This window comes from Odocoileus virginianus, chromosome 7 (assembly GCF_023699985.2).
Source record: "Odocoileus virginianus isolate 20LAN1187 ecotype Illinois chromosome 7, Ovbor_1.2, whole genome shotgun sequence".
Lineage (NCBI taxonomy): Eukaryota > Metazoa > Chordata > Mammalia > Artiodactyla > Cervidae > Odocoileus > Odocoileus virginianus.
In genome coordinates, this window is record NC_069680.1 from 68647740 (window position 1) to 68669010 (window position 21271).

General features: G+C 48.6%; 1 protein-coding gene across 1 annotated transcript in view; it reads left to right on the plus strand.

Moving 5' to 3' along the window:
• Positions 1–3215: 3215 nt before the first annotated feature.
• ANXA11 (annexin A11) overlaps positions 3216–21271 on the plus strand; it is a 41806-nt gene continuing 23750 nt past the window's right edge. The window contains exon 1 of the mRNA XM_020878111.2: positions 3216–3461. The gene's annotated coding sequence lies outside the window, so the exon portion shown is untranslated. The remainder of the gene's footprint in view (positions 3462–21271) is intronic.

A 21271-nucleotide genomic window follows, 5' to 3' on the forward strand; every position in this document is an offset into this window, starting at 1 on the left:
TAGAGCAAGCACAAAGAAAGTAGAAGGAACAAAAGTACAAAGATAAAAGCAGAAATAAAAGGAATAGATCCTTAAAAAAAGAGAGAGAGAGAGAGAATTAACATGATTTTAAAAACTAGGAGATTCCCTAATCTCCACCTGCAGTGCCAGAGACCTGGGTTCAATCCCTGGGTTGGGAAGATTCCCTGGAGAAAGGAAAGGCTACTCACTCCAGTGTTCTGGCCTGGAGAATTCCATGGACTGTATAATCCATGGGGTCACAGAGAGTCTGGCACCTACTAAGTGACTTTCACTTTCACTGCAAAATCTGGCAAGACAGATCAGAAGACTTTCTGGACCCCAGCCTTTCACCTGCCTCTCACCTGCCTCTGATTCACCCCGGGGTCCTTTTTGCAAGTCTGTATTGTGTGGGATAAGTCCTGGGTGTTCATTGGAGGGACTGATGCTGAAACTCCAATACTTTGGCCACCTCATGCGAAGAGTTGACTCCTTGGAAAAGACCCTGATGCTGGGAGGGATTGGGGGCAGGAGGAGAAGGGGAAGACAGAGGATGAGATGGTTGGATGGCATCACTGACTTGATGGGCATGAGTTTGAGTAAACTCTGGGAGTTGGTGATGGACAGGGAGGCCTGGCGTGCTGTGATTCATGGGGTCGCAAAGAGTCGGACACGACTGAGTGACTGAACTGAACTGATTGTGTGGGATATTTACAACTTAATATTTTTTTCCCATTAAAGAAGAACTGTATTTAGAGTAATGTGATTTTCTTTTGTACCTCTTCCTGAGGCACCTAGTACAGGGCTGGTCATGTTGGCTGGGTCACCTTGGCTGTTTCAACCATGGTCAGATGAGTGAATCAATGTAAAAAAGATTTAATACGGTACTACTCAGAGGTATACAGCACCTGACATTTTTACAAGGCACTTACTTTCCCTTGCTTCATTTGATGTTTGCAACAGCCCTGAGCAACAATGAAGTAGAGGTTACTTTACAGATTTTTATAGATTAATTTGAAAATTTTACAGGTGAGAAAACCAATGCTTGGAGAATGCACCCCTTCCAAGTGTCAGAATGGGAACTAGAACACAGGTATTTGAACACCAAATCTAGTCTTTTTCCCCACAGGGTGTTCCTACTAAGTCACAAAACCCATAGGTAACTATTTTGGCTTCGAGGGGCTCAGTTCTAAGGCAGAAAAGTTTTTGCTACACAAAAAAAGAATTTCAGTGTAAATGACTGACTTATCTATCAACGTCGTATTTAAAAGCATTCGCTCAGTCAGGAGAAAAATGAGCCAATCAAAGAAACTCGCTTTTGCAACTACTTAGGAGCTGGGAACACCGCGGTGCTGGGTCTTCAGGCTTTCGGGCTGGGCGGATGCCACGTGAATTTACCAGACAAAACCCCCAGCCCAGAGAGAGCGCCAGGTAACAGATAAGCCGCACCCCGCCCCCGCCCCGGAAAGCTGCGGGTTCGGCTGGGCGCTTCAAGTGGGCGCCCGCACTAACAACGCCGCAGGCGCCCGCATCAGAGTAATAACAACCCTGCAAGAGTCTCCTGTGCCTCTGACTCTTTCCGCTCTTTTTCTGCTCCGGGGCGCGTTTCCTTCGAGCCGCTCGCGAGCCTTTGGCCTGCGTTTCACCCTCACCCGCCCAATCATCTCCAAAAAATGCAGTACGGTCACAAAAAAGAGCCGCGCCTTGGGGGAGGTGGGGGTGTTGGAGAGGCTGCGGAAGATGACTGGATACCCAGGGTTCTTAGCTGGGCTCCTGCGGCCAAGCCTGCACCAGGGACCGAGCGCAGCACACTGACCTGGCATCCTCCTCGGCCAGTCCAGCTCCTTCGCTATTAAAATGCAAATCGAACCAGCAGCTTTGTTTTTAACGGCCCCAAATGGGCAACAATCTAAAAGTCCTTTGTAAGGAGCTAAGTGACAAAGAATGATGACGCGCAAAACCGCTCCTATTGTGCAGTGGTTGGGAAGAACCAAGTTGATCCCAGTGCACTTGCTAGCTAAGACCCTCCAATATATAGTGACTAAAAAACCACGTTGCAGAAAAACACTGCAACACCATTTTGTAAACAGTACATCTACCTACTGTATGAAAGATACGTCTAAAAGTGGGCTGAGAGAATGAAGAGTGAATTTGTTTTTTTAAACTATATTATGGATGCTTAGTCGCTTCAGCCCTGTCCGACTCTTTGCGACCCCAGAAGTGTAGACTGTCAGGCTCCTCTATCCAAGAGATTTCCCAGGCAAGAATACTGGAGTGGGTTGCTATTTAAATAATATTTAATATATATTATATTTTAAAATAAGTACAATAAATATATATTACATAGATGACCTTTTTTTTACAACAAATAAACTTTATTTTCTAGAATAGTTTGTTAGAAAAAATTTCAGATAGAGTTCTCATAAACTCGTTTCTTCTATCATTAACATCTTTTATTAGCATGGTGTTTTGCCACAATGAATGAGCCAGTATTGATGCATTATTATCAATTAACCTCCATACTTTATTCAGGTGTCCTTAGTCTTTATCTAATGTACTTTTTCCAGGATCCTATCCAGGAAACATTACATTTAGTTTTCACATTTTCTCAGGCTTCTCTTGACTGTACCAACGTGTCTCAGACTTTCCTTGGTTTTGATGACCTTGACAATTTTGAGGAATACTGGTCAAGTGTTTTGTAAAATATCCCTGAGCAAGGATTAATCGTGTTTTTCTCACGACTAGATTAGGATTATGCATTTTTGAAAAGAAGACCACAATCGGTACATACTGTTGATCTATCCTTCTTGACGTTGACCTTGACCATCCGGCTGAGATATTAATAGTTGACTGCAGTTTCTGCACCATGAAGCTACTCTCCGCCACCTCCACTTCCATCCTGTTGTGTCACTTTTTAATGTACAGAGTCAATAAAGAAGAGACACTGAGCTGGAGGGGGCTTGGGGAAATCCCCTCCCCCGGAGTGCGGCGCAGGCCAGGACAGGTCAAGGAAGGCGGTGCAGTGAACCGGTTCTTCGCCGACCTCCGGGAGCCTGCCGTAACCTCTCGCGGCGGAAGGCCTGTGGCTTCCTTCCCAGACTGGTAGAGGCATTCCGTAGTGTGCTGGCCCAGAACGACTCTCACCTGGGGGCGGGACCGCGTGCTTACCACGCCCCGCCCTCGCTCACCCCGGCCCCCGCCCCTCCGTGGCGCACGCGGCCCCGCCCCGGGGCACGTTGGGCCTCGGGCCCGGGGTTTTCCGCCCAGTGGGCTCCTCCTCCGGCTCCTCCCTGACGGCTGAGGAGCCTGCGGGTCGCCAGTTCCCTGAGTGCTCCGAGTGTGGGAGTGGGACAAAACTCGAGTCCGGTGGGAGGTGCCGCGCCTGGGACGCCCGGAGAGAGCGCTGCTGCTGCCCGCCCGCGTCCCACTTCTCCCCTCGCGGCTCCCCACTGCCCCTTGGCCAGGTGAGTGAGGGTTCTCCGGCTTGAGGGGGGCACGGGACCAGGTGGAGGCAGGGTGCCGCGGCCCGCGCCGGGAGGCCCCGGACTGCCCCGCGCCACCTTCAGCCCGGCCCTGAGGCTTCCTGGTTACACAGCATGGGGGTAAAGGCGAGGGTGTCGAGCTGGTCCCGGACGGGCTTCGTCAGCCTGCCTGCCCAGCTCTGTCAGCGGCTGGGGGCGCTCCTTGTGAGGTGGGCGGTGCACGGGCGGGGCCCCCAGTGGCCAGGGCCGCGTGATTGTGCTGCTCCGCTGGGGTCCGTGGCTCAGGGCCTGGGAGCCAGTTAACCTGCGACAAGAAGGCTGGTGTGGGGATGGCGGAGGCCGCGACCCCTCTGACCTCGCTGACTTCTGGAGAGTGTGTATACCCTTCCAGAAAAGGCTTCTGTAAGGGGACCTAGGAGAGGTGGCTGCCTTCAGGAACTTTCCTCCGGAACTGGAAAGACGGAAATTCCTGGGAGCTGCTGCTGTTGCAGTTGATTTATAAGGCACTTTATTTGAGAGAATGCGGGATCTACCCCAGGTGCTGTGTTCACCTGTGTGTTTACCTTCTCTGCCTGTTCCTTCATCTCAGCCTTGAGCTACAGTTTCAGGCAGGGCTTCTTGACTTCTCCCCCTGAAAAACCTTTAAGAAATGCGTCTGTTGATTTAACGGAGAGTTGTGCAGTTCATCAACTTGAGACTTTGGGGAGCTGAAGCCTAGCTAGACAGTTCCAGCCCAAGTTGGGAGCAGTTTGCCTAGCACATTTCTGTTCCTTCCCCTCTAAATTAGCGACCTTTCTTTGGCGATTGGGTGTTTTAGGACAGACCCAGGGTATCTTTGGTAGCCAACCCCTCTGCCTTCCCTCCCTGCCTTCACTTTCTCCCCGGCTGCCTTGACCTGGACTTGGAGTGACCCATCAAGGGGTGAGCCTCTGCCCAACCCCCACAGCAGGAACAAAAGCTAAGAGGGCAGTGCCAGGCTGAGTCCAGGCAGGGCGTGTTATCTTGCTCATCCCCCAACTGGCTCTGCTTATGTTCCTTCCTTGTTTCAGTCAGTTGTTCGGGATGCCAGGAGAATTAGCAGGGCCCCTTCGCACAAGGCACTCTCCTTGCCGCAAGGTTTTCCCTGACAGGAGAAACTAGGTGAGGTTCCAGGGCTGTTTGTTGCCCCGGCATGGGATGCACACTACCTTGGGCATCCCTTCCAAATCTCGCCTCTTACTAGTCTCTCTGCGTTTGTTTCCTTCGCTTTAACATGGGGGTAATAATAATACCTGGAGCTTCCCTGGTGGCTCAGCTGTAAAGAGTCTGCCTGCCAGTGCAGAAGACGCAGGTTCTATCCCTGGGTCGTGAAGATCCCCTGGAGAAGGAAATGGCTACCTACTCCAGTATTATTGCCTTGGAAATCCCATGGACAGAGGAGCCTAGTGGGCTACAGTCCATGGGGTCGCAAAGAGCCGAACATGACTTAGTGACTGAAGACAACAGCAACAATCATAATACTTACCTTACAGGGTTATTGTGAGGAGTAAATAAATTAATATACTAAACAACCATACAGCTCAGTCACTGATCTGAATAGGTGGTGACTATGCTTCTTTGTCCCAGATAGACGTAAAGCTTAAAGCAGGGCCTGACACATTAGTATTCATCGGTAAGAGTCAATAATATTTATTACTCCCTTCATGCAGCTGAAGGTCAGCCTAGTTGAATTGCTCTCCTTCTGACCTGTTCCTCTGTCTTCGCTGATAATCTTTTGCCCTCCTTCCCCCAGTTCTGCCTGTTATTCATCGCCCTTCTAGGAGCCATCCAGGTACCTGGAGCAGGAAGGGGCAAGACACGTGGTCAGCCCACACAGCCCTCCTCCACTCCTTTAACATCACTTCTCAGTATTTGCCCTGCAGAAGTAATTGTACAGCCAACATCTTTCTGCCCCGTCCTCTGTCTGGAGGGTCCTCTGTCATCTCTTGGTCTCACAGCATCCAGAAAGGACCTTGCCTGATGTTGGTACTCAGCAGATGTTAGCTAAGTGAAGAGGCAGGCCAGGGATATTTGACCTCGGAAACTGAATTTGGATAGGTAAAAAAAAAAGAAAAAGTGGGGAGAGTGAGATGGACGTGAGTTCAGACTGAGAGATGGGCATAGGAACTGGCAGAAAGGTCAAGAGGAAGTCCCCTTGGACTCCTTTACGTTATCAGGTCAAGGATTGTTGTCAGGGCTTGTCCCGGATTGCGGCACCTAGAAGGCCAAGATTGATTAGTGATGCCTTGGCCACGTGATTTGGGGAGGATGGGTAGCTTGGGATGGTAGGAGTGAGAATTGAGCCTGAATAGGTGACTGGGATTTTCCTGGGCATTCACTGCAAAAAAAAAAAAAAAAAAGCTGGTGTGGGCAGGAGGTGACTATAGAAACCAAATCTATGCTGAGTGCTGAATCTTCAGAGAACCTAGGGCCTTTCTGGATCTCACTCTTTCCTGTTCTTTCCTCTCTCTTTTCATCTGCTGTCTTTTCCCACTTAAGCAGTTCCTAGCACTTGTCCCATGGTGGGCACTGGAGGAAGATTCTGTGTGTAGGTGTATTTCACAATCGCAGCCAAGTGAACGGTTTCAGGTTTCTCTGGATTTTTCTCAACAGCACCTTGTGAGCCCATTGTCTGTAAAACATAAGGAATCTGAGGGATACCTAGATAGGAACACTCTTAGGAGAAATGGAGAAACGGAAATGTCTTTGTTGGGAATTTGCATTTTTAAAAGCAGTTGTTGAAATTTCAGCGGAGCTTTCTAATAACACTGAAACCATACCACAGGAGGCCTACTGACCCTGATCCCGGGACCTGGTGAAATAAAGGTCAGATGTCATGTGGTGGTCTGGGAGGATCCTGACAGTGTGGCGTGAATAGTGACTCAAACCGCAGCTGACTTTGCTCCTGATGTGAGAAAGTAACAGGTGGGGTCAATGGAGGGGTGAGGAGGCAGAGTTCCCATCTGTGCTGGGTATCCTGGGACAAGCCACATAGCCACAACAGGGTCCCAGTGTTCTGGGTAGTAAAATGGTTGTTTGCAGAATCTGGTGAGAAGATGTTTGCAAAAGGGGCTTGATATCAGTTAGGGGGTGGCGATGGCAGTGTTGATATCTTGGGTTGCTGCAAGGAATCTTGAAGCTGGGGTTGGAGTGTGTGGGTGGTAGGTAGCTGAATCCTGGTTCTGTGATCTCTGAGTTCTAGTCTTCCAAGGGCTTATGGTCCTGAAGGTACCACTGCCTTAGCAGGAAAAAGGGGGAGGAATGACTCCTGAAATTGAGAAGGGAAGTCAGGTGCCCGGAGCCTCTTACACCTGTAGCATGGGGAGAGACTGGCTTGGAGGATGGTGAGTGAGGGACGAGGAGAAACTCAGAGCTGATGACAGGGAGGTGGAGGGTAAGCCTGGGGATGGCATCCTTGGGGAAAAGGGTGTGTCTGTGAGGGGGCTGGTGATAGCGGACTGAGCTTGCTGTGTTCACCTAAAAGGTCATGGCTATTTTAGGAAGCTAGTGACAAGCATATTGCTGTTGAACTCATAGTTAGTGAGTACCCACTGTTTGCCTAGCCTTGTACTGTGAGCACAAAAGCAGAGGCCACCCCCACCCACCCTATGTTGTCCCTGGCTGTTTTGTAGTACAGATGTAAAATAATTTATTCAACCTTTCCTTTATTGCTGGGTATGGAGGCTATTGACTATTTTTATAGTTTGAAACAGTGTTGGAGTAAATAGTCTGTGCATGCTCAGTCGCTTTGGTTGTGTCCCACTCTTTGCAACCCTGTGGACTGTAGCTTGCTAGGCTCCTCTGTCTATGGAATTCTTCAGACAAGAATACTGGAGTGGATTGCCATGCCCACCTCCAGGGGATCTTCCTGACCCAGAGATTGAACCTGGGTCTCCTGCACTGCAGGCGAATTCTTTACCACTGAGCCACCAGTAGGAATCTTTGTGAGGAACAGCTAACACTTCTATAATATTAAGTCTTCCAGATCAAGGACAGATTATAGGCCTTGTGATATAGAATGTCTTTGTTAGATACTAAGAATGGGATTCTAATTGGATATGCTGGAAGTGTATATTTCATAAAATATGTTATATAATTTGGAAATTATTTGTAAATATTTTTTTGAACTTTCTACTTTTTTGGTCATTAATTTCAACCTTTATTGTTACTCATTTCTTCTTACTTTTTGCTTATTTCATTGCTCTAGTTTTCACATCTAAGTTGGTTCATTTATTTTTAGTTTTTTAATTTAAAAATTATGTAGACGTCAAAATTTCCTTCTGAGTACCAGTCTAGCCAGTGGGCCTTTATATGAAATGCTCATCTTTCCATTGCTTCCTTGTACTTTGTAGATTATTTCTGATCCAAAGACTTTTTAGAAGGCAGCATCTTTAATTTCTGAGGAAGTTTTGGGGCAGTCTGATCATATTTTAATGTTGGCTGCTAGTTCTCTTGGCTTCCTCAGTGGCTCAGCTGCCAATGCAGGAGATGGGAGAGATGCGTGTTTATTCCCAGGATTGGGAAGATTCCCTGTATGAAGTGGCAGCCTGCTCTAGTATTCTTCCCTGGAAAATTCCATGGACAGAGTAGCCTGGCGGGCCGGAGTCCCTGGGTTGCAGAGTTGGACGCAACTGAGCATGCATGCACGGTTCTATTGAGTGAAGGTGCTTGGCAGAATCTCTTGTGGGACTGTTTTAAGATTTTCTTTGTGGCCAGCTACATGATCAGCCTGAAAAGCTTTCATGACATGTATTCTCTGTGGAACACAGACGTCAGATATTTCTTTGATCTTGAGGGTGCCCTCTGCATCCTTACTTATTGAACCTTTTTTTTTTGAGTCAAACTCGACTTACATTTGCTCTGGATTTGTGAATTTGGTGTGCATGTTTGGTGTATACAGCTTTATCAAGCTTATCTTTGTGGATTGTACCTTGTGTCATTTGTTACTTATTCTGTACCTTTGGCCTTAAATTCCATATTATCTATTTTAGGAGCATATATTGTCAATAATCTGGGAGAATTCCTTCTTTGTAGTCCTGGAATTAGTAATTAAATGCATTTTATAGGACAGTAAGTAAAAGGCTCAGAAATTGGGAAGCAAGCATCAGTCAGGCATCATCATCAGGGGGTAAGCCACATCCTTTAGTTTCCACTCAGGCTTATGCAGAGTAGGTAGTAGTCAGGCTGGCTCTGCCTGCTTCTTAGACTTATGATGACTGTGAGCTCCCCCTTCTTGTCTGTCTCAGTGGCCCCCATGATGGCCAGGTTTTAGGAGGGATGGATAAAAGGAGGTCAGTTCGCAAAACCCAGGGATGGACTTCTGACTTTGTGGTTGGTTCCTCCCCCATCCCATAGGTCCAAGTAGATGGCTCTCACGCAGAGTTATATTTCCTTCCTCATCTACAGTGTCAAAACAGACTCTCTGTTCCTCAAGGGATATGACAAAATAGTACACAAAAATGTCCTAAGACCAAATTCAGCTATAAAGGCTTGGGCCCCAAGTTTTACAGTCTTTTCTGTGCTTGTGTTTTAAGTCATGTAAACTATTTCATGGGACTAGAAGGGCCTAAGCCTTGTTGTACCATGAAATCCTAGTGAGTAGTTTTCCAAGTCCTGTGTTTCCAGATAAAGGCAATGGCTGAGAAGTGGCTGGAAAAAACCCTCAGTCTGCAGAGGCAGGGTTATTGGAAAGTTCTCAACATGGTTTTAATATTAATATTTCCACTTCTGGTTTTTCTCCATGCTGACCTAATATGTCTTTGCCTTAATTTTCAATTTTTCTTTTCCTTTTTTTAAGAAAAGTGTTTCTCTTGTAATCAGCATGTGACTGGAGTTAAGGGGAGATGGCAGGAGGCAGTGATAATAACAACAAACTGAATTTGGTCATTTCTGTCTTTGGTAGAGAATTCAGACTGTTTGCATGCCAGATAGTCTTGATTGTATTTCTTGTGTCTTGTTGTCTGTTTTTTATTTATTACACTTGGATGTTGTTTCTTTCCTACTTTCTGCTGTCTTGGTTGAGTTTCTCATCATTCCTCTTCCTCACCCACCTGCATTAGGATTCAGGCTTGGCCATGATTTAAGAAGAGTCTCTCTCTCCCTCTGTCTCCAGACATTGGAATCCAGAGTTAGTAAGTGCCTGTTCCACGAGGTTGTCCAGGCACCAGACTCCTTAGGCACAGTTGCTCCTGGCGTTCTCCAGGGCTCTGGTTCTCAAACTTAAGCACATTTATGACTAATTTGGAAGGTTTGTTAAAACAGATTCCTGGGCCCCATCCTTAAAGGCTCTGATTTAAGGGGTCTGTGGTGAGGACTGAGAAATTCCCTTTCTAACGGTCACTCAGGTTGTGCCGATGTGGCCGTCCGGGCACCACAGCCCTGCTCTGCTTCGCTTACCTGCGTGACCCAGCACAGCTGACTTCCTGCCAGAGACCTGCCGTGCTGCCAGGGAAGCTCAGGAGCATAGTCCTAATTTGGGGCTGCCCGGTGCCAGGCTGCTGGTAGTGTTCTGTTATGGAAGCGAGATGGGCAGATGGTTGAGGGGGGACAACCAGAAGTTTCTGGAACACCACCCACTGCTGTCCTCAGTCTGAAACTGAGGGATAATAAGAATGGGATCTCATGACAGTGGCATGCCAGCAGGCGCTGCAGAGGAGGGCAGTGTCTGATCCAGTGGGCTGGTGACTAAGCAGGCAGGTTGCTGCTGCTGCTTTGCTGATGATCTGAGGGTCATCACTGCTTCCAGGCCATTCCCAGTGGTCGGGTTTGGCAGCCATGCATTCTGCATGTGGAGCCACCTTAGAGGCCCTGGGGATGTGGGGGCGGGTGTCCCTCCAAGACCTAGCTTTGGGATAGAGAGTATCTTACTGTGCTTTCTTCTCCTGACTGACCTGCCTCAACTCCAGGTGTGACACATCAGTAACTTATTTCTGGGAAAGTGTGGAGACAGAGCCCATTTGAACCCTGAGCTGAGTTGGGCTGATGGTCAGTGCAGCTCCTGATACCCCAGAGAGATCAAAACAAGTGGCTGCCAATCCCTGCTCTCTGCTCTTGTTAACTCATAGGCAAGAACCTGGGGAGAAGCCATGTCACAGAGGCTTCCCTGGGAAGAGGACACTTTCTCTGTGACTTGATGACGTGGGACTTTATTTGGAGGCAGCAGGGTCACCTTCTCATTCTGTCTTTCCCAGGAAAGTCTTCACATTTCCAAGTCCATTCTTCAACCCAGGAAGGTGGAGTAGAATGCAGCAGCGTGAATGGGGAGGGGAGCCAGCCTGGGCCTGGATGCATTGGCCTGGAGGTCAAGAAACATGTATTGAGTGTTTGCCCCACCCCAGCCAATGGTGAGAACCCAGGCAGGCTTTGCTCTCCAGGCCTCAGCTCCCACCTAAGTAAAATAAGCCAGTGGAGTCAAAGGGTCTCCTGAAGGCCCCTTCCAGCTCTGATGTTGTAGGATTCCTGTGTAATCCCAAAGCTAGCACGCTGGGAACTGACTTTATTCCCCAGCAGTGTCTTTCTGAGCCTGCTTGCTCATGTTCAGCTCCTTGGTCAGGCCTGGACACTGGCCCGTGTCCACTCTCCCAGCTTGCTGTACCCGGAGCTCCTCTGGGCGGGGCCACCCCAGGTGCCAGCCTTCAGAGGAGGGCAGAGTCGGAGGCACTGCTTGCCTAATGATTGATGTGTGCTCCAGCTATTCTTGATTCATAGGTGTGTGTGTGGTGGGGGGTGGGGGTGTTGAATGTCTAACAGCACCTTCTGTGGGCTTTCTATTCAGTGCTTGGGAAAGGATGGTCTAGGTTGGTGGGGTGCTGCCCTGGGGCTCCCTCGATCGCTTCTGGGGCTTGATGACCTCATGACCCACACCTTGGAGGTGAGGCAGTGCCCCGGCAGAGTCAGGAATGTTCGGACGCCTCTTCCGTCACTCAAGGTCAGGCCTTATCGTAGGAGGGAGAGAAAGAATGTTTTAGATGAGTTCTCTCTGCCCCCAGAATTCCTGGAGCCTCCATACCAAAGATGTCATTGGGACAGGTGCCACCAGGGTATGAAAGAGATATACTCAGGATCCATTGATGTCCTGTCAGAACCTCGCAGTGCCCTGCCCATGCTAACTGGTGCAGGAGGAGAGGAGAGAGGCCTATCCTACAGCCGCGGCACTGACTCTCTTGCTGGGAGGCCTAGAAAAAATAATTCTGGCTCTGGCACACGTCAGGTGTGTGATCCTTGCTTGTCAAGAATCATCTCTGAGCCGTAGTCCCCTTGAGGTTATAATACCTATCTTGCAGGATCGTTGTGAAGGTTAATGAGGTGATACATGATGAAGTAATATGTGTTCCTGGAGTAGGAAATGGCAACCCACTCCAGTATTCTTGCCTGGAGAATCCCACGGACAGAGGAGCCTGGTGGGCTACAATCCATAGGGTCACATGGAATCAGATATGACTGAAGCGACTTAGGTACTGGAAAGAGGGGAGTATTATTAGAACACTAGAGGACATAGAAAACATTTTAGGCCAAGTGCTGGTAAGTTCCAGAAAGAGAGGTCATCATTGTGGGTGGAGAGATCAGGGTGGGTTTCCTGAAAGAAGTGGACCTCCATCTGGCTTAAAGGAAAAGCCAGAATTGACTTAGGCTTAAAGAGAGCAGACAAAGGAGCAAAGGAGACAGGAGGACAGACTAGGTAGAGAGATGACTGAGCAGAAGTTCTGAAGATGGAAAATGCTGAGGTATCGACTTGACTGAGCTGTAGACATGCATTTCCTGCTTTCTTTCCATCACATGGAGACCTCCAGGGACCTTCCATTTTCTTGCCATGGCACAGCCCAGGGCTGCTTGGTAGGTCTTAGGGTTCCACCTGCTCAGCAGTCAGATCCCCCTGAGATCTAAAAGAGCATCTCCTCCTCCAGTGTGATCTGTAGGCCCTGATGGGGATTTCTTTTCATCTTCCAGCTGAGCGAGGCTGGCTGGGGACTTGGTCACCATTAGAAGAGCTGCTCTTGAGAAGTGCTATTTGAAGGAGAGGTTTCTGGGGCTCCTAGGCAGGGTGGGGTGCTCCACTTTTTGGAGCTGAAATAGGTACTCTGTCAGGTCTTTGAGGTTTGAAGGGACCAGGTCTTTCCAAAGGCATTTGAACAGGCCCTAGGTCTGTGGAAGCCCTGGGGACTCCCTGCTGCCTTTTGATGTTTCATCTTGTCCTCCACCCCTCTTCGCCAGTTTGTTGGACAGGATCTGTGATTGACTTGCATATGAAGGTGAGGTGGTTGATCGCATCTTACCTAGCAGAGCCCTGGGTGAACATCTGTGCCTTTCATTACAGATACAGGTGCCTGCGGGGACAGCCCTGGTGGGGACAGTGGGCAACCCAGGCAGGCATCCCTGGATGAAGGGGCAGCTGCCACAGCCCTAGCTGTGTGCCACCACGTGGGCTCCTGGTGTCCTGGTCTCCTTTTTCCATTTAAAACAAAATTTAAGTTGGAGAGACTCTTTTGCAGCCCCGCCCCTCCCCTCCCCACAACAAAATTAATGTTTGTGAACTACAGAACCTCCAAGGAGCCCCAGGCCCTGGGCAGGACGAGTTGACAACCGTGAATTCCTCACAGGCTCACTCATTTCACAGATGAGGGAGAGATGCCCAGGGGAGCCTGAGGTTGGCCAGGGCCATCAGAAAGAAGTGGGTTTCCTAGACACGTATCCTCTCTACTCCCAAAAAGCCCTTTCCTGATTCTCAACCTTAATCTCCATTCTGCCTGGGAGTGGCACTTAAACGCTTGGTGAGTGTTTTCCTGTGACTGCTCTTTTGTATTTATCTCTCCAGATAGAGGGAAAGCCTAGTGCAGGTCAGAACTCTGTTTTTTAACTCCTGTTTTCAGGGGAGTCGAGCCCCAGCATTGGGTGCCTCTTTGAGCCCAGAGGTAAAATCAGCGTGAAACTAATGAAACTTAGGGCTTCCCTGGTGGCTCAGATGGTAAAGAATCTGCCTGCAGTGCAGGAGACCTGGATTCCATTCCTGGGTTGGGAAGATCCCCTGGAGAAGGGAATGGCTACCCACTCCAGTATCCTTGCCTGGAGAATTCCATGGACAGAGGAGCCTGGTGGGCTACAGTCCTTAGTTGAAGCCCCCCAACCCCCACATCCTAGTCACTTGGTGTGGTCCCTCCAAGGCTGTGGGAGAGGCCTTGGCAGTGAATTAACAAAGTCATATAGTTTTGTAGAATTTGCAAAAAAAAAAAAAAAGCGTTCTGTTTCTGGCATCTTAAAAAGGACCCCTAAAATTATATAGGCTTCAGACTCCATAAAACCTGAGCCTCCCCCGCCAGAGATGCTGTGAAAAACTAGTGACTGGCTGCGGTCCTGCCTTTTGGACAGTGGGCCCCTGGCTTGGAGGCAGGAGCGGAAGGGCCCTGAACCAGCCCTGGGAGGATCTTGCTGTGTCACCTGGCCCTGTCACTTCCCCTCTCTGGTTGTCAGTTTCTCCATTTGTTTAATAGGAGCCAAGGTGGGGTGGGCAGGAATGAACTGAGTCATCTCTAGGCTGAATGACCTCTGGTATTCCAGTTGCTTGGTCCTGGCTGGTTGGGTGTGTTCACCTACCCCACCCACCCAAGCATCACACTGCCCACATTTTCCCTCCCAGGAGCATTTGCATTGCTGGCTGGGTGTGTCTGGCTGGGCATACAGAACCCACTCACAAGCCCCAGGTCTCACCATGGTGACTCTGTTGACTGATACTATAAGCAAGAAAAGCTTTATTGACTGAGCTCTTATTCCCAGACATGTAGGAGACATGCACCTGGGCCTTCCTTTCTTAGTGAAATGGTTTTTCCTGTGGTCTTGGGGGTTTATTGCTGCTTCTGCTGAGTGAGTTCAAACTGTGCATTGGTCTCTTATACAGAGGGAACTTTTCAAAGAGGACACCATGGAAGGATCTGGAGGGAAGGAGAGAAGCAGTGGTCTCTGTATGAACTTGCTTTCTATTGCTGCTGTAGCAAAATATCCATATTTAGGGGCTTAATACCACAGTGCCTTTTTTTTTTTTTCCCTGAAACCATTTTTAGGTGTCTGTCTGGTGGTATTAAGTTTGTTCAGTCACTAAGTCATGTCTGACTCTTTGCGACTCTTTCATAGACCCCCATAGACTGCAGCACACCAGGCTTCTCTGTGCTCCACTATCTCCCAGAGTTTGCTCAAGTTCATGTCCATTGAGTTGATGTGATGCCATCCAACTATCTCATCCTCTGTCAGGACCTTTTCCCTCTTCCTTCAGTCTTTCCCAGCATCAGAGTCTTTTCCAGTGAGTTGGCTCTTTGCATTAGGTGGCTGGAGTATTGGAACTTCAACCACAGTCCTTCCAATGAATATTCAGAGTTGATTTCCTTTAGGGTTGACTGGTTTAATCTCCTTGCAGTGCAAGGAACTCTCAAGAGTCTTTTCCAGCACCACAATTGGAAAGCATTATTGTACAGTCATCACCACCATCCATCTCCAAAACTTTTCATCTTCCCAAACAAACTCTCTCCCCATTAAACATTAACCCCCAATTCACTCTCCCCTCAGCTCCTGGCATCACTATTTTACTTTGTCTCTGAATCAGACTACTCTACTTACCTCACTTAAGTGGAGCATGCATACTCAATCCCTTCAGTTGTGTACAACTCTGTGATGCTGTGTTCTGTAGCCCTCCAGTCTCCTCTACCCATGGGATTTCCCAGGCAAGAATACTGGAGTGGGTTGCCATTTCCTTCTCCAGGAGATCTTCCCAACCCAGGAATTGAACCTGTGTCTCTTGCGTCTCCTGCATCTGCAGGTGGAGTCTTTACTGCTGGTGCCACCTGGGAAGGCCCCTCACATAAGTAGAATCATAGAATATCTTTTTGTGACTGGTTTAGTTCATTCAGCATAATGACCTCAAGATTCATCCATATTCTAGCATGTATCAGAATTTCCTTTTTAAGGCGAAATACTGTTTTGTTATGTATATACCACATTTTGTTTATCCAAAACAAACTGTTGTGAATAACAGTCAAAATGCTGTGAGCATTGGAACACTGGTGGACAAATATGTTCAAGTCCTGCTTTCAATTCTTTTGGGTATATTTACAGAAATGGAATTGCTAGGTCATATGTTTAATTTTGAGGAGCTGCCCTACTGTTTGCCACTGTGACTGCACCATTTTAGCACACGACCTTTCTGTTGTACAGTTTTGTCTCACGGGTCTCTTGGTGTTTGTTGGCAGGATTACATTTTTTCTGGAAGCTCTGGAGGAGAATCTGCTTCCCTGTCTTTTCCAGCTTCTGGAGGCCATCTGCATCCTTTGACTTCTGGCACCCTTCCTGTGTGGATGGAATCCCTCTCAAGCTTCTTATATCTTTCTTTTCATCTTTATTTCTCCTTATCCTTTTTTTTTTTTTCATTCTTACCATAGCCAGGAAAGGACTCATAGGCCCGCCTGGATAATCTAGGGTATGTTCCCTATCTCAAGGTTTGTAGCCTTGATCACATCTGCAAAGCCCCTTTTTCGTTTAGGGCAACATAGTCACAGATTCTGGGGGGTCAGGATACTGACTCTCTGTTGGGGATATTTTTGACAGACCTAATCCAGAAACTTCATGGTGCCTTGATCATGGGCTTTGAAAGCCCTCCTTTCTCTCCCTTCCCAGCCTTGAACTACCTGTGACCATGACGATTGGTTAGGTACTCCTCTCACTGTGTGGGCTGGACACCTAGTAGACACTAAATAAGTTTGGAAGTCTGTTCAGGATCTTTGATGACCCTTTCTCCCCCTCTCCAAACTTCAGAGCCTGTCCTCTTTGGCCACTTGGAAGGGTACAACCCAGGTTGAATTGGTGACAAAGCACAGAAAATGGTCCCTATTTTACAAAAGTCTTCCCTGTTCTTACTTCATTGAGTCCTCACAATAATACCAAAGTAGGTTGGCAGGTCATATTTTTGCAGACAGCTTAGAAGTTCAGAGAAGTTAAGTTCTGAAAATGTCACACAGCAAATGGTGAAATTAGGAAGGAACTAGACCCTAGCTACCAAACTAATGCTTCTTAGGGAGTAAGATTAACTGAGCACCTGCTGTATGCTAATAAGCTACATGGTGGATAGCTTTATATGCATGTATCTCTGCATCAGACCCTCATGGCCACGTAGTAAGATGAATGTACCTTCCCAGTTTTAAGGAGAAAGGCTCAGAAAGGTCAAGACACACGCCCAAGCTCACACAGCCAGCAAGTGTTAGGACTATTGTCACTGGACCACGTTTTTCACCCCGGTTGCCCAGCAGCAGTGTTAGAGATGGTATCAGGGCTGTGTGGGCCATGGGTAAAGTTCACATGACAGAGCTGAGAAGTCTCTTAGGACTGTCTTGTGATGTCTGTGGCTCAATAGGGGAGTGTGGGTTGTGCACAGATGGAAGAGAGAATAATTGGAGGTAGTAGAAGCATCTGCAGAGGACCTGGGGTTGAATGTTATGAGACCCAGTGTTGGTGATGCTTAGGCTGCGGGAGCTGCCCAGCCTCCCTTTCCCCAGCCAGACCAAGGAGGGGTTCAGAGAAGGGACTCCCCAAGTTCCCCTCCAGCTGAGCTGCTGATGGTTTTGTTGTGCAGACAGTACCCTCCACAGAGCTCGGAGGGTACACCCTTGTTGGGCCCAGGTGGTTCTAGAGGCACAACTCTTGGGTTGGACTTGCAGGAAATGGAGGGACTCGAGAGCTAAGTCGGGGACAGCAAGGAGGCTTTCTGTACTCTCAGGAGTTGGGCTTGATTTAATCGCCTGATCCTGAGGAGCCCATTCTGATCAGGTGGGGTAATTGCAAGCGGCTTCTGCATGCGGAAGTGGTGAAACTGACAGATACAGGCCTGCCTCCCCAGCCCCAGAGGCATTTAGAAACAAACCTCCGTTTCCCTTTGGGGGAGGGGGTATTTCCTAATAAGGTCCTGGCCACACCTAGGACTTAAGTTGGTGGGGGTGGGAGGGATTTTCTGTCACTGTCTTTGTGACAGAAATTGTGTCTGTCAGAAGAACCTTGGAGACTCCAGGGACCTCAGCCTCATCTGTCACAGCCTGGTTATCTGCCAGATATTGACACCATATTTGGGTTCACCTGCTTCCTCTGTGGCCACTTTTCACTCCTCAGAAATCCTGAATCAGGGTTGGCATTTGACTAAGTGTTGGTGCTTCCAGAATCCTGTCTAGTGTGGGCGTCTGTCAGAGGGGACTCTTCCCATGAACTGAATGGACCAAGGTTTACCAGGGCTGTGCCGTGGAGAGGTTGTAGAGTGACCTCCTGTGAATCTATGTCTGCCTGCAGGTGCCTTTCCGTGGAGTGTCCGCTTCTGCTTCACTTCCTCTTTCTCAGTTCCCAGGACACGGTCTGGAAAGGTCTTCTCAGCTAAAAGCAGAAATGGTTTCTGTCAGGGCCGAGCCCAGAGTGGGCATACAGGCAGCAGGCTCCTAGGTAGTGGTGGGGCTGAAACTGTGTGCAGACTGAGGCTCTGCTTCTGCCAGTCACTCCTCCCGGGGCAGGTTTCTTCTTAAGGTCTTTTCAGAGGTGCTTCCTCCTGCATCACCCCCACCCCTGGCCCCTGTGTGCCTGCAGGCGTGTTGCTAAGTCGCTTCAGTCATGTCCGACTCTTTGCAGCCCTATGGACTGTAGCCTGCTAGGTTCCTTTGTCCATGGGATTCTCCTGGCAGGAATACTGGAGTAGGTTGCCATGTCCTCCTCCAGGGGATCTTGCTGACCCAGGAATCAAACCTGCCTCTCTTGTGTCTCCTGCATTGGTAGACGGGTTCTTTACCATTAGCATCACCTGGGAAGCTCTACGCCCCTCACTTCCAGCTTTTTTTGTGGAGTTTGGACCAAGCCCCCAGGCACCCCAGCCTACAGCAGGGATAGAAAGGAAACATTGCCAGTTTCCTGTTGGTGTTTTCTTAGGGAGATTGGAAAATCCAATGCAGCCATTCCCACCCAGGATCTGCTGCTAGGGGCTGGGCTTGGAGTGGAGAAGGAACCAGCAGACTTAACTCTCTGTGCCGTGCCCCCGCCCTCTGCCCTTCACACTGTCTTGACTCTCCAAGCTCTTGTGTTCCACCGCATGCCCTCCCTGCCCCCACATCTCTCATCCTGAGTGTTATCAAGTGGTCTAGGGTCCTCTGGGACCCTCTAATTTAACCTGCTATTTTAGGGAAACTGATATAGTGAGAGGTTAGATGACATGTGGGGCTTTCCTGATGGCTCAGCTGGTAAAGAATCCGCCTGCAACGCAGGAGACCTGGGTTAGATCCCTGGGTTGAAAAGATCTGGAGAAGGGAACGGCTACCCACACCAGTATTCTGGCCTGGAGAAGTCCATGGACTATAGGGGTTTACAAAGAGTCAGACATGACTGAGTGACTAGAACTTTTGGGGGGCTTCCTTGGTAGCTCAGCTGGTAAAGAATTTGCCTGTAATGCAGGAAACCCTAGTTCGATTCCTGGGTTAGGAAGATCCGCTGGAGAAGGGATAGACTACCCACTCCAGTATTCTTGGGCTTTCCTGGTGGCTCAGCTGGTAAAGAATCCACCTGCAATGCAGGAGACCTGGGTTCGATCCCTGGTTTGGGAAGACCCCCTGGAGAATGGCTACCCACTCCAGTATTCTGGCCTGGAGAGTTCCATGGGGTCGCAAAGAGTCAGACACGACTGAGAAACTTTCACTTTCACAATGATATAATGAGAACATATTTGATATTAAACTGTTATTATCTGCATTTTACAAATGTGGAAAAGTGAGGCCCAGAGTAGTAAATAACCTGCCCAAGACCACACATCCCAGTGGAGCAGAACTGGGATTTGAACCTGGGCCTCTTGGCATCAGAGTTCATGTTCCTCCCACCATTCTAGACTGCCTTTAGTGAAATACCTGAGATCACAGTAAAACCTAGTGTCCTGCTTCCTAATCCTGTTCTGTTTCATCAACCAGTGTTTTTAAAGTTTCAGTCTTTGAAATAGTAGTTTCTGGGGCTGGTGGGCCCTGGAGGGAAGTGCACTGTAGGGATGAAGTCCTGAACTTTGGGGCTCGGCTGCCTGGGTTTGAATCCTGGCTTTTCATTTACTAGCCGTGACCTTGGGGTAATCTGTGTAATCTCTCCATACCTCCGTTTGCTTATCTCTACTGCAGAGATCATGATCTCAAGTGTTATGTGTCTTAGGGAGTTGTAAAGTTCAGTTTCATGTATGGCACTTGACAGAGGGCCTAGTACATGATGAGTATTTGATAAATGTTAACTATCACTGTTGTCTCGTAAGTTTGAGAAATTGAGGGGTAAAGTTAAGCAGACACCTGTTATAGGACTTCTCAGAGTCTTTATTATGCTATCAAAAATGAGCACTTTCCTGGAAGAGGATGTAGTAGGCAGCAGTTTTCAAAGTTTTTGGACAACTAGCCTCTTTTTTGAAGTGGGTACCTGGTAAATTCTTCACTCATGAGACGTAAGTTGGTGTCAGGGAACGCAGTTCAGGGAGCATGGAGCTCTGTACCGTGCTGCCTGTTTCTGCTTGGCCAGGCTGAGCTGGAGATGGACCAGGCTAGATCTGAGTGAAGCTAGATCTGTGTGTGGCAGAGCTTGGCTGCACCAGGCTTCTCTCCCCTCCTCCCTCTAGGTATGGGTAGAGGCCTGTGGAGTCAGCGGAGGCACCTGAGGGTTTCTGGAACCTCCTGGCCATGAGGAGTGACCTTGGCTGACCCCAGTTCAAAGCAGTTACTGCACTGTCTTCCTTTGCCCTTGGAGGAGAGAGAGGTCTTAAAGTAGGTCATCAGTGGCAAGACTGATTGGGACCACCAAACAAACCAGCCCAGCCCAGGTTGCAGTGTTCACAGGTTTTGTAACACAGCCCTGTTTGGGGAAGGCAGGGAGGCTCTGATCTCTCTCAGGAAAGCCGAGTTCCACCTTGGACCCTCTCTCCATGTGCTTGTGACTTGAGTGAGCTGGGTCCCTGGCATATTTTAGCTGCAAAACCAAGATGGTTGGAAACTGCAAGTTCCTTTCCAGTTTTGGGAGCCTCTAAGTCTAGGGTTGGGGTGAAAACCTGAAGAGGTGTCACCTTCAGAAGTTGTGAAGTCCAACTAGGAAGAGCCCTGAGAGGTGAAGCCACCTGTCACACCCAAGGTCTGTGGAGGTGAGGGCCTAGCTCCAGGTCACTGGTTGGGACCCTTTTCCATGAGATTCTTTGAACTGAACTACCTTAAATAGTCTTGCTTTGGGCAAACCCTTTTGCACCCTGCTCTGGGTCATTGCTTCCCAGCTGTGTGTGGTCGTCAGCTGCTCAGACCAGCTCAGGGCTGGCTAACTGTTCATCTTCCCAACAGCCAGGTGCAGGAAGTGGGCCAGGGAGGCATGTGGCTGACTAATTACACCAGAGCCTGCCCAAACCTAGCTCTGAACTGGAGCGAGAGTCTGTTGATAGACAAATTTCTTTCTTGTTTTTTAAAAATTCTCTCTCTCTCTATGTATATGAACATATATAAACTATAGATAAACACACATGTATTTGCATTTTGTGTGTGTGTGTGAAAGTGTGTCTTGTCTTGAATTTTACTTTGGAAACTGCTCAGTGGTGACCTTTGGCTAGGGAATTAGAGGAGAGAGTGAATTTTGCTTTTCACTTTGTGCCTTTCTGTTCTGTTTGAATTTCCACACAATGTGTTTATATTCGTTTTATTTATTTTTTTTATGATTATTTACTTATTTATGGCTGTGCTGGGCCTTTGTTGCCACGTGGACTCTTTTCTAGCTTC